The 12,813-nt window shown below is 35.7% G+C and overlaps 2 long non-coding RNA genes across 3 annotated transcripts in view; one reads left to right on the top strand and one right to left on the bottom strand.

The window, feature by feature from the left end:
* Window positions 1–12,813, bottom strand: part of LOC103141478 (uncharacterized) — a 67,404-nt gene that overhangs the window by 49,580 nt on the left and 5,011 nt on the right. The gene's annotated exons all lie outside the window — the stretch shown is intronic.
* On the top strand, window positions 1,580–8,997 carry LOC107836785 (uncharacterized). The gene is made up of 3 exons (XR_001662742.1): window positions 1,580–1,722; window positions 5,244–5,245; window positions 8,984–8,997. It is a non-coding gene; the product is annotated as an uncharacterized LOC107836785 (long non-coding RNA).

Here is a 12,813-nt window from a genome sequence, read left to right as displayed (position 1 = left end):
CATTTGCATTATTTACCTAAAACCACAGTTTACTAGTTACACAGGATTAAGGCACACTGCCCTGCATATTTTAGATTTAACACACCTCACTCGGATGATTGCAGTTCAGCAACAGCCTGTTAACTGGCCGTCAATTGAAATCTCATTCCAACACCTGCATTGTTTACAGCACAGACCTGTGCCCTGCATATTATAAATGTTGATGATTGACATCATTCTACAGATGTTTGAAGTGCTTAAACTGATCAATAGTGATAAACTGATTCTGTGATGGGAGTCGTTCAATGTGAACAAAGCAGTCTGTGCTTGTAATTCCATAATTTCCATCACTCTTTTGTATAACTTGTGTTTCCAAATAACACAATGTTAACATGTTCTTGGTCCACTGCCCAATATTTTGCATTTTCTGGAAATACACAAAAGTCATCTGTGCATTCTTTTTTGTAACAAAATCTATTTTGATCTTTGTTTTATTTGGTGTTTTACCTATGATGTAGATGCTTAGATATTTTTTCTTTTAATGTCAATGACACAGGTTAATGCAATTATAACAACCTTTCCAGGTTTGGTTAGAGCTGCATGATTAAAAATCCTAAATGGTGACTTTGGGAAGAAGTTGCGTGGGTGTAGATTAGTATAGATTAAAAGCTACAGATGAGCAAGAAAAGTTGTATCAGAACAGAACACCAAAAGTTAAATCTAAGGTGATCTGAACTGAATCCAATTCATCACAGATCAATTGCATCGAACAAATTGGCAAAAGCACCACAATCATTCACACATGTGACACGATTCTTAAGCTTTCTTGCAATATTTTTCTTTGACCAAACATAAGACTTTTAATTTAAGCAAAATATATTATGGAAGAAAAATATGTTCCGACGGCCTTTCTGCTTGTCCTTGTGATATTTATTTATTTTTTTTTTAAATCCTTTCCCTTTGTACATGCCTGTTGAAAGTAAAGCAAAAACAGATGGGGGAGCTAAATTAGCATTCAGTCACTCCTGTTTTCTGTGCCATCTGTTAAAAAAAAAAAAAAAGACACCCTCAGACTGCAAAGCATAGATGAAGGGTTTTGTACTGGGTATAATTATTCTGCTAAAAGCTAGGGCTTCTTGGCTTTGTTATGGTACTAAACATCCTGATTTTAAAATATAGGGTTTACTTATATTTACTACTAATAAGTTAGTAAAATTGCTCCAGATAAATAGAATTTAGAAAAATAAATCTACATAGTGACTGACACTGATGTGTAAAAAATGATAGGGCACAATCATCCCACAATAACAAGACACATTCAGTCTGTATGAATAGACATAACAGAGAATTTACTATTAAGTAGATTAACACAACTTTACACCATGCATTCTCCTTTGGCTTTCTCTGGGCTGTATATATTGCAGACTTAAAAAACGCACCACAGCAGCCTGAGCCGGCACGACGTGACCATCAAGTAATTAAAACAAAATTTTGGGTTCGGTTCAGGTTGGGCTTGGGCCATAAATTTAAATCTAGTCTCTATTCAGAACTGGGGTGATGTTATACTTTCCTAGTTTTAGTGAGAATGCGAGCAGCAGTGTTTGGATTAGCTGCAGATGTCTGACTTTTTAGATGGACCTGTGAAGAAACTGTTGCAGTAATCCGATTAAGGATAAACGCATGGATGCATTTCTCATGATCTTGCTGAGACATTGTTCCTTTAATCCTGGAAATGTTCTTCAGGTGATAGAAGGCCAACTTACGGCCTTCTATCCACTGATTTATCCAGTGGATAGATCAGTGGATTTATCCACTGATTTAGGATAAATCAGTGGATATCCATCCACTGATTTATCCTAAAAATCTGTTCAAGTCCAGAGTGTGTGATTGTTTCCAGTTTAACATGTTGAGTGAAACCAAAGTTTTGAAGTACATCACATATCTTTTTTCCCCACGCTCTCTCCCACGATTAATAAACAGTCAAAATCAGTACATCTTGTATAACAAATAAAATGTTCCTATAGTCATTGAAAAAAAAGAATTGTCATATATTTTGGGATCTTGCACAAGTATTTATTGTACTTTGAGTTTTTCCACATTTCTTCATGACACACTATATCTGTATAGAAAAATGTATACATATTTACTAAAATACACTGCAGTTTGTTGTAGCAATATGTCAAAATGCAAAAAAAGTTGAAGGGGTCTGGATACTTTTACCACCGCTATTGTTGTTGCTCCTGTACCATGTATTTTGTATTTTATAGCTGTAGCATCCAAGCCCCACAGAAATCCTGTGGCTAATGATGTAAGCAGCACAGAGATAAATTTTGTGAGACAGATGCAGGGGTTCAACTCTGGTACCACTACCTGATTTGCATGAAATCCTGTTAGCTTGTCAGTCATTAGGATGTGTTTAAGCTCACAGTATCCTGACAGCTGAAGAAGTCCCCCTACAAAGGAGTGCAGTCATGCTCATATATCAGAGGGGAGAAAAAAGCAGCCGCAGTGAGTTGGCCATGCCTCAATTTATATGTAAGGCTGCACCATGATAAGACTGGGAAAGTCTTGTCAAGGTGCAATACAAGCAAAAGCAAGTCACCAAGGAACGCTCAGCCAAAAAGTCACTCAAGTGGATATTTTAATTTTAACTTGTTTATGAGAATAATGTACAAGTTCATTCATGTCTGAAGTGCTAGTTGGAGCATATAATACTTACATCCCCAGTCTTAATTTAATGACTCGTATATAACTTCACATTTTGTGCACATGCAAAGTTAATTTTGATGGTCTTTGACTGCCTTTTGCAGAAGTAAGCAATTTGATCTGCCTGTTTGTCTAATGCGTATTAATTTCCACTTCACACACATTATGGAGTTAAAAAATTGCATGTTAAAAACAGACAAAATTAAAACCGAGTGCATAAAGGTACAAAATGCAATTAAAACAAACAAAATTCAACAAAATTCAAAGGAATTCAGCTTAACAGCAGAGGACCAAACATAAAGGTTGGAAGGACAGATGAAGTGGCAAAGGAATTTGGTACTATGAAAGTGATAAAACTTCATTAATGGTTATGTGACATCATATTTTAAAGCTAGAGAAGCTAAAAAGCCAAAAAAACATGAAAAATAAACAAATCGCAAAAACATTTAACATTTTGATTTTGTGAATAAACAGTTTTCAACCACTTTTTTGGCATCGTCTGTCAACAAATAACAGAGTAAACAAAGTAAAAACGCAACTTTTTCAACAATTTTGCATGTAAAGACTTCCATCAGAAAACTTTTGATTAAATGTGAAGATTGGGGTTATTCGGCAGAGATTCATGTAAAACATTGTGATCAAAATAAGCAATTGAAAATGCAGGAAACAGCAAATACATGATCAGGTACATAATGCACAATCACTTGCATGGATGTACCAAAGCATTTGGAACTTGGTAAAAGAAACGAGAAACAGCTTTTTGAAGTGAACCAGGGCATTGAGGTTTGAACAAGCAGCTTTGAGAATTTCAATTCTGATCTAGGAAATGTACTAAAGCAACTGAGAAAAGCTGTAGGTGCATCATTATTTTATCATTTTTACTTGAAGTGAAAAGTAGACGCATTTGCCAAAACCTAAATTGTATATTTGTGAAGTACAAACCGGATTCCAAAAAAGTTGGGACACTAAACAAATTGTGAATAAAAACTGAATGCAGTGATGTGGAGGTGCCAACATCTAATATTTTATTCACAATAGAACACAAATCACAGATCAAAAGTTTAAACAGAGAATGTATCATTTTAAGGGAAAAATATGTTGTTTCAAAATTTTATGACGTCAACAAATCCCAAAAAAGTTGAGACAAGGCCATTTTTACCAGTGTGGCATCTCCCCTTCTTCTCACAACACTCAACAGACGTCTGGGGACAAAGGAGACCAGTTTCTCAAGTTTAGAAATAGGAATGCTCTCCATTCATGTCTAATACAGGCCTCTAACTGTTCAATAGTCTTGGGCCTTCTTTGCCACACCTTCCTCTTTATGATGCGCCAAATGTTCTCTGTAGGTGAAAGATCTGGACTGCAGGCTGGCCATTTCAGTACCCGGATCCTTCTCCTATGTAGCCATGATGTTGTGATTGCTGCAGAATGTGGTCTGGCATTATCTTGTTGAAAAATGCAGGGTCTTCCCTGAAAGAGATGACGATGTCTAGATGGGAGCATATGTTGTTCTAGAACCTGAACATAGTTCTCTGCATTAACGGTGCCTTTCCAGACATGCAAGCTGCCCAGGCCACAAGCACTCATGCAACCTCATACCATCAGTGATGCAGGCTTCTGAACGGAGCGTTGATGATAACTTAAAAGTCTCTGCTATTTTACACTGGGTAACACCATTCTGGTATTGCTGCACTATCTTTCTGCGCAACAATGGTGGAATTGGTGATCCTCTTACCATCTTGGCTTAAGCGAGACACCAACACTCCAAGAAGCTCTTTTTATACCCAATCATGTTGTCAATTGACCTAATTAGTGTTAATTGGTCATCCAGCTGTTTGTTATATGTTCAATTTCCTTTTTCCAGCCACTTATTGCTACTTGTCCCAACTTTTTTGGGATTTGTAGACACTGTGAAATTTTGAATCAACATATTTTTCCTTTAAAATGTTACATTTACTCAGATCAAACTTTTGATCTGCCATCTATGTTCTATTACGAATAAAATATTGACATTTGCCATCTCCACATCATTGCATTCAGTTTTTATTCACAATTTGGTTATTGTCCCAACTTTTTTGGAATCTGGTTTGTACATCAATATTAAAACTGAAATGAAAATAATAATAATAACAATAATAATAAATGATCTTTTTTTTTAATTGCCAAACAAGTCATGGTCATTTTACGGGGCAATCTGAGTCTCAATTTTTTGCTTTTGGTGAAGTTGGCAATTAAACCAGCAAGCCTCTAAAAAAAGGTCAATATGACTTGTGACATAAATTTAAGTATGAAAAGAGTTAAAAAGACAGAATATTTGAATCTTGCCAACAGATCATATTCTGTAAGAGCAGTCATATAAATTATTCCTTCTTTGGCATATTTTGAAGAAAGTACAGCTTTTCAACTGCTACATTTTTTTATCACTTGAGATAACTCAATTAAGCACCTGTTTATTAGCAAACAGTGGACACATGGGAAAAAATATGCAATGTTCCATATGTAAATGCACAATGGAGATACTATTATGTTCAGCTTTAAGCAGATTTGTTATCAATCAGATGTTTAAATTATGAACCGATTTCTGTAGTAACACTCGATTAGGACATGATGTCAGTCATGTCAAAACAATTAAGCTAAATGTTCAATACATGGACATTAATTGAATGAATAAACAAGCATAAACAAGTCAACAGAAAATTAACGCGTTATTAATGAAAAACCAACCAGGAAGCCTGCATTTTAACTGTAGAAAGTTGATAGAAGGTACCAACGAAGGTCCCAGTGAACATCATCTTTAATCTCAAAGTATCCATACTTACTACATTTTCTTTAATGAGCACAGACTGCAATAAAATCAGAAAAAATATTGCACAAAAGTACTGTGTAGTGAGCTCAGCAACATTACAATAGATGTGAAATGATCATTGCAATGAAAGTTACAAGAGAAATATTGCATCACTTCTTTCCCTACATGGTAGAAAACATCCTGTCAAAGGAAAACAATGTGCAGCAGCTTGCTTTTCTCTGGCGCCAACTACTGAGTGTAAACTGAAAGATGTGTTAATACAGTAGAAAAAAAAGAATGCATCTTGTAGAGTAGCACTGTCATTGTGTTCTTTCAGAATAAAAAAGTTTCTCGCTCCAGTCATAAAGCACTTCTTTCACTCATAGTAGAGCTAATTAAGGAAAGAGCATTAGAAAAAAAGCTGAGGTCCAAAAACAAAAAGAGGGAAGAAATAATCACAATTCTATAGAAATAAATTTGAATGTACAACAAAAACAGGTGACAAAGGACTGCAATTAATTATTTATGCATAATCACCTACACAGTTTGTGCTTCTGACAGGTCAATGCAGCAATCAAATGGTTGTCTTAATTGCATAATTGTTTGTAAACCCTAATAAGTATTTTACAATTTTCAGCCTCTGTAACTTTGAACCATGTCCCTATTTGGATGTTATATTTTGATATTCAGCTGCAAACATTGAAGTAGGACAGAAACATATGACCTTTGCCTGAGGGCGGCCTCTCTCCACTGAGGTGGAGGAGGTTATGCGTTTCTGCTTGACTGTGCATCTCCACCTCTCAGACTGAACTCCATGTATGTGGGAAGTCAGAACTCCGTTGTGGGAATCTCATGAAACCCAACTCAACCAAGATGGGTTTCAAGTTGGAAAATGAATGGATTTTGCTTACTTACTTTGCACTGTTTAGCAACACAAGCCAACAGGAAGTTATTTAGCAACACAAGCCAACAGGAAGTTATTTAGCAACACAAGCCAACAGGGAGTTATTCATAAGCAGATATACAGTTTAATCAACGTCATCCTTTAATTGACCAAAAGCCGTAGGTCCAGCCAAAAGAGGTTAAAGCTAAAATATTCCATTGTTGCAACTTCCCACTAAAATATTTTAAGCTAAATTCTCTGATCCAACATGAGCCATTTCCCATCAGTCATTGTTCTTTTATGAAATACATTCTAACTACAAATATTATGCATCAGGTATTTCCGATTACAAAGCTTTTCTCTTGAATATGGCTCTGTTTATTGATTCCTAAATAGCGATCTGCAGTCAGTTCAAGTTCAGCTTTGTCAAATTTAAATTTCATAATAAAACCAAAGCCACTCATGAACACATTTGAATAACTACTTTGAACCACACTGTATTATAATACTATGTACACCACTGATTTAATGACATGGAATTCTGGCGACAAGGGGTAAATTAGTTCAACTTTCATACTTAAAGTGCCCATCCGCCTAATGCGAAACAGAATGTACCATCACAATGGCTGTAATTACGTACTTTTAATCTGTAGTGACATCCTCTGTGAGGTCTTTAAAATGCAGAAAAGGAGAGAAAGGTGAGGAACTTACAGAGACTTACCGGTTTGTTTCTTAGAGCACTATCTTATGCATGTGTGCACACTCCCACACACACTCATCACACCCCTGAACTTTTCATTTTATTGTTAATTTTCTTTACAACCTTGAGCTACTCGTGCATCTGGTTTAGTGTCTGTGTTGATTATTGCTCATTTGGGCATTAATGTCAGGGCTGGTGAGACTAATAGTTTGTTCATAGTACCAGAGTTAAGGTAATAGGGCTGTAAAACTGTTCCTCCCCACACTTATCACATGCACGGCTGCAGCAATTTAAAATGGCTAACTGAACACACAACAGTACAGTAAGGTAGTCACATACAAACAAAGTAAGAACAGCAACAACAACAACAAAAAAAAACAAGATTTGACAAAGGTGAAGTATATCAAGCTATGAAAGCTAAATATAATTATGAATGAATCTGGAGTATCTGCTTTTGGATTATACTTTACTGTGAAGACAGTTAAAATGAGAAAGAAATTAAAGTTACACAAAAGCACCATATTTTTCTTTAACACTAAATGCCAATTATTTAATTGAGGTTTTGTTGCAAGCTTGCAAATCCCACCTTAGCACCCTAGCTAAATATGCATAGTTCTGTATTCTGGCCTAAAAACTTTCACAGTAGCTTCTTAGAGACTGTATTTCCACCTCTCAATCTCCAAAGGTGACCTTCAGTCATTACTGAAGAGGAACAGCACAATACTCTCTTCCCCGATCTCACTTTTCAAGCTGCGAATATGCAGAAAACGGCTGAAAAAAAGCAATGCGCAAAAAAGTACACCTAGGGAAAGGTGTTGGAGATGGGTGATGAAAGGGATGATGGGATGCAAATGGATGCATAAAGTGTTTACACATGGCTAATTTCATCCTGTCAATCTTGCCAGAGATTGAGGACAGTAAAAGTTGTGGAAAAATTGGAAAAACGAAAGAGTACAAAAAGCGATGCACAGTTATGAAGGAACTGAAGATTACTAAGTAAAACCAGGGAAAGAAGAGCTTTAAGGTTTTAGTACGTTCAGTTATCCACATTTATTGTAATATATATTAAACTGAGTGTCTTGGAAATACAGTATAATGATGAGAAGAAAATTAATCATAGGTTATATTATGCTAACCTTTAACATTTTACTGATAATGGCTGCTCTTTACATGAAAGGCCACACTGTACACATAAGACCACTAATTCTCTGAACACTGTTGCACATTTCCCTTGTATTTCAGTGGCCTAATAAGATATATTGCCCAAGTTAAATAATGCTCCAGCATCACTTCCCTACACTTTTAACACTGTGACATATATAATCTCATCGCCTGATAAGCCAGCTAGACAAAGACTTTTGTTAAATAATGCCAAACCATTATGCTTGATGAGCCCCACAGCCACTCTGGCCATGTTATCATGCATGCACATTACTGCTATAGCATTTACTCAGCTGTTATTCAAATACTGCAGCAATACACTGATAATACCGCTGCCATTTTAAATGATATGTAAGATAATGAAAGACTGACAAGTCTGAATTAATAAAGATTTATCCACCTTGTGATGCTAGATACTTCAAGCTGAAAGAGAAAGAGTTGTGACATCATGATCTACTTTCTGATTAATTAGGCTAATAATTATCTTACCCCTTGGGTCACTCATATTTGAACTTTCCATGTCCGATGATCAGTTGATTAGTAAATACAAAAAAAAGAAAGAAAAAGAAAATGATAATGGTGAATGGTGTGAAAGCAGTAAAATAACTTACTCCATCCTTACGTAGTTGAACACTGAATCCAGCAGCACCAGTCCCAATACATGTGAACTTGATTTTTCACAAAATCTACCAAAATTCCTCAAGTTCAGACCTGCATATAACAGGTCTGTTATGGGTCTGTTGGTATTTCTTCTTGAAATACCAAGAAGACTGGAAAACCAAGTCAGCCATTTCAAGGATTCAGAACACTAAGCTAAGCAAATCATGAGTGCAAACAGACCATCTGTGTATGAAAGCATAAGGTTACATAATGGTATCATCAAGTTATTTCCATAACAGCACTCACTTAATGCTTTAGTAGTGGTACATTCTGTTGCTTATTCCACACAAGCTTTCTACATATCGAAAATATCTGTGTCAGGATGGTTTCTAGAGATCTCACTATGCTATTGTATCACATTTGTTCAAAGGGAAATTCTTGGACATTACTTCTACAAAGCTGCATACCTTTGAGATAAAAATGCAAAATATTAATGCAGTACAATGCATCCTGCATTTTTAGCTGTGGACACCAGACATCGGTTATGGTCAGATGTCTACATCATGTCTGCATCAGATTCTTTTGGGTGTCCTTGTTGTCCAGTTTGGGTGCTTCAGGATTTCCCCCAGTCTTTGTACTGACTGGAATCTTTATCATATCCCTTAAAGCATTCCTGTGTAGTTCTGGTATGGCTTATTAGTTATCTCTCAGGAAATGCTTTTGCTTCATCTACAAGAATCTGCAGTTGGTATGTGTCAAACTAATATCCACATGAATACCAGGTGTATTAATATATGTGTGTACACACATAATTCAAGTTGAATATTTATATATTTGAGCTGATGAGAGCAACAATGAGAAAAGGATGAATTTTGGGATTGCAATTAGCTGAAAGGTGATGCGTGAAAAAGACATGAAGGAAATGGGGGTAAAACCTGATGAAAATTTCAAGTCAACCTATTTTTGAAATGTGCCACAGTGTGTGGGAAAACGGGATATGCTGATAGACATGAAAGGCAGCTACTATTGTATCGATGCGTTTAAAATTGCATGACTGGGCTGTAGAGGATTTCAAAAGAATTCAAAGGCAGGGTTCAGGCAGAGTTTAAATTAGAATACTGCGCCACTGCTCATCTCACACTCTCCATAGAAACCACTGAGAAAAGTAGACACACGCAACTCTTCATCTATCACAGAATTTTTTTTCTTTACTTTTAATGAGATTATTTTTAGATAATTCATGTTTTAGGGACCCTGGTAACTGTGGTAAATTAGCATATTATCTCATATACAAAATAAAAAAAAACACCCTGCAGGTTTGTTAGACTATATTTAGTCATTCTATAACTTTCTAAAAACTAATAAACAGCCTAATTACTTTATAGGGTGTTGGGAAACCTTCAAAACTTATTTTTCTGGGTCAGCATTCATATACTAACAATGTTTCTAATAAAACTATGGTATATCCAAGCAATAACACGTCTTTTAAACTTTGTATTCTCGGATTGGAAAACGGAGAATACAAAACTTTTCCTCAGCATGTGAAAAATGCTTACCGAAAGAGATGAACAAGGATAAAATATATTCAAGAAATTAGTCAGCAATGTAGGTAGTGGACTGTAAAATGAGAAATTAGTTTTGCAAATGTGGAAATGACTTCAATGTGAAGAAAAGTAAAGAAATGTAAAAAGGTCACAGGTTTTGCCATTTTGGGCAACTGAAAGATCATTAGGATCATTGCAATTTTGCATACTTTCTTTCATATTGTTCAATCATAAACATGGACCTTAACTTGACAAGTAATAGTGCTTTGTATGTCATTATTGATTCTTTTATAATCTGCTGATCAGGTTGATGCAATAATTTTGATATGCTGGTCTATCTTGGTAGGCGTTCCCACTGTTTTCACCATTGGTGGATAATTGGTTTCACTGTTTCACTAAAGTCCCAAATTTCTTTGTAACCTACAACAGACTGATTGAGATTAATGACTTTGTTTCTAATCTGTTGTTGAATTTCATCCAGGAAACAGGTCTGTGCATGGCCAGTTTCCAAAAACAAGAATTGTGGCTAATTACAGTTATTTGTGACTAAACAAGGCACACAGTGTTGGTTTGGATGACTTTTTTACCATAACGATTGCATTTGAAAAGGCATTTTTTTTATCTATGTATGTTATATTTGTCAGATATCAAAATTTATTTAATAGTCTAAGGCATTTAAGCAAAACCAAAACAATTGGGAATAAAATTAAATACTAAACAGTTTTTACAGCACTATGCATGGTAAGACATACAACATGCATGACTCCTCCCTCTGGGTCAAGAACCTGATGCCTATGACAAGTTATGTCTCCCTTATACTAATCCAGGTGTCCTGGTGTATGTTGTAGATGTTCAGTTCATGGCAACTGAATTACAGATGCAATATTGACTCTTGTATGAGGGCTGGACCCCTTAATCTGAATAAGCAGACATAGGAATTGACAGTATTGTGAGAATATGTGCTGTGGTCAGCACTTGCGGAAAAGCAGTACTGCTTGAGGTCATGACACAGTTGTGTATACCAAATGCAGAAAGGAGACTACAGTCTACTACACGAGCAAATCTAAAAGTTATAAAATTCCCAAGCTTAATTTGCTTTCTCCATTTCAATAAACTCAATTATGTTGTAAATATTTTCTAGTCAGTTTTAGTAATTGAGTCACAGCCTTACACCAACACCTAACACATTATGACATCCATTAGTCCTCTAATCTCCAAGATTAGAGTCCTCTAATCTTCAAGATTGGAGGACTAATGTCTCAGCACGATCTAGAGAAACTCATCCATGCATTTATCTTTAGCCGTATTGATTACTGCAACAGCGTCTTCACAGGTCTGACTAACAAATCAATCAAACAGCTGCAGCTGATCCAGAACGCTGCTGCTCATGTTCTCACTAAAACCAGGAAGATAGAGCACATAACACCAGTTTTAAAGTCCCTACACTGGCTCCCTGTAGCTCAAAGAATAGACTTTAAAATACTGTTAGTTTATAAATCACTGAAGGGTTTAGCACTACAATACCTTAAAGATCTGTTATTGCTGTACCAACCGTCTAGACCCCTCAGATCTTCTGGTTCTGGTCTGCTCTGCATCTCCAGAACCAGAACCAAATGAGGAGAAGCAGCATTCAGTTTCTATGCACCACAAATTTGGAACAAACTTCCAGAAAACTGTAAAACAGCTGAAACACTGGGTGCCTTTAAATCTCAATTTAAAACCCACCTGTTTAGAGTTGCTTATGGCTAAATTAGGGTTAGAGTGCAGGTTTTGATGTATTTGATGCTTTTAATGTTTTTATCTATTTATTAATTTCTTTTTATTTCTCTTTCTCACTGTCTACGTTTTAAATGATGTAAAGCCCCCTGGAAAACGTCCCAGTTAAACGACGTTTAACTAAAGTCCTACGGGGTTTAGAGTCCCAGTTGACGGCCTTTCAACTAAAAACCTAGAGGTTGGAGTCCTTGTCAAACGGTGTTTTTGACTAAAGTCCCAGAGGGTTAGAGCCCCAGTTACACGACAGTTAAACGATGTTTTACTGAAGTCCTAAAAGGGGTGCGGGTTTTAATGTTTTTATCTTTTTTTTTAATCTTTTTCGAAATGTCTTTCTCTTTCTCACTGTTTATTCAATGGCACATACTGTTTTTATTTTAATTATGTGAAGAACTTTGAAATGCCTTGCTGTTGAAATGTGCTGTACAAATAAAATTTGATTGATTGATAGAACACATTATGATAGTGTGATTGTTTTTGTTTAGTACTTCAGTTAATGTAGATCTTGGTGTTTAATAATTTGATTGATTGATTGATAAATACAGTATTTTAGAACTGAATTTAATTGAATTTAATGACAGATTTTCATTATTTTCTCAGCACCAAAAATGAAAGTATCTAAGTTAGCAGTAAACTGAGCAAAATCTGCACTCAAAGTAGCTCAGTTCCTCAGAAAAACTGC

The sequence above is a fragment of the Poecilia formosa genome, unplaced genomic scaffold (genome assembly GCF_000485575.1).
Source record: "Poecilia formosa unplaced genomic scaffold, Poecilia_formosa-5.1.2 Scaffold84, whole genome shotgun sequence".
NCBI classification, from domain to species: domain Eukaryota; kingdom Metazoa; phylum Chordata; class Actinopteri; order Cyprinodontiformes; family Poeciliidae; genus Poecilia; species Poecilia formosa.
Note: the sequence above shows the minus strand (reverse complement) of the source record. Positions and strands in the feature narration are given on the sequence as shown.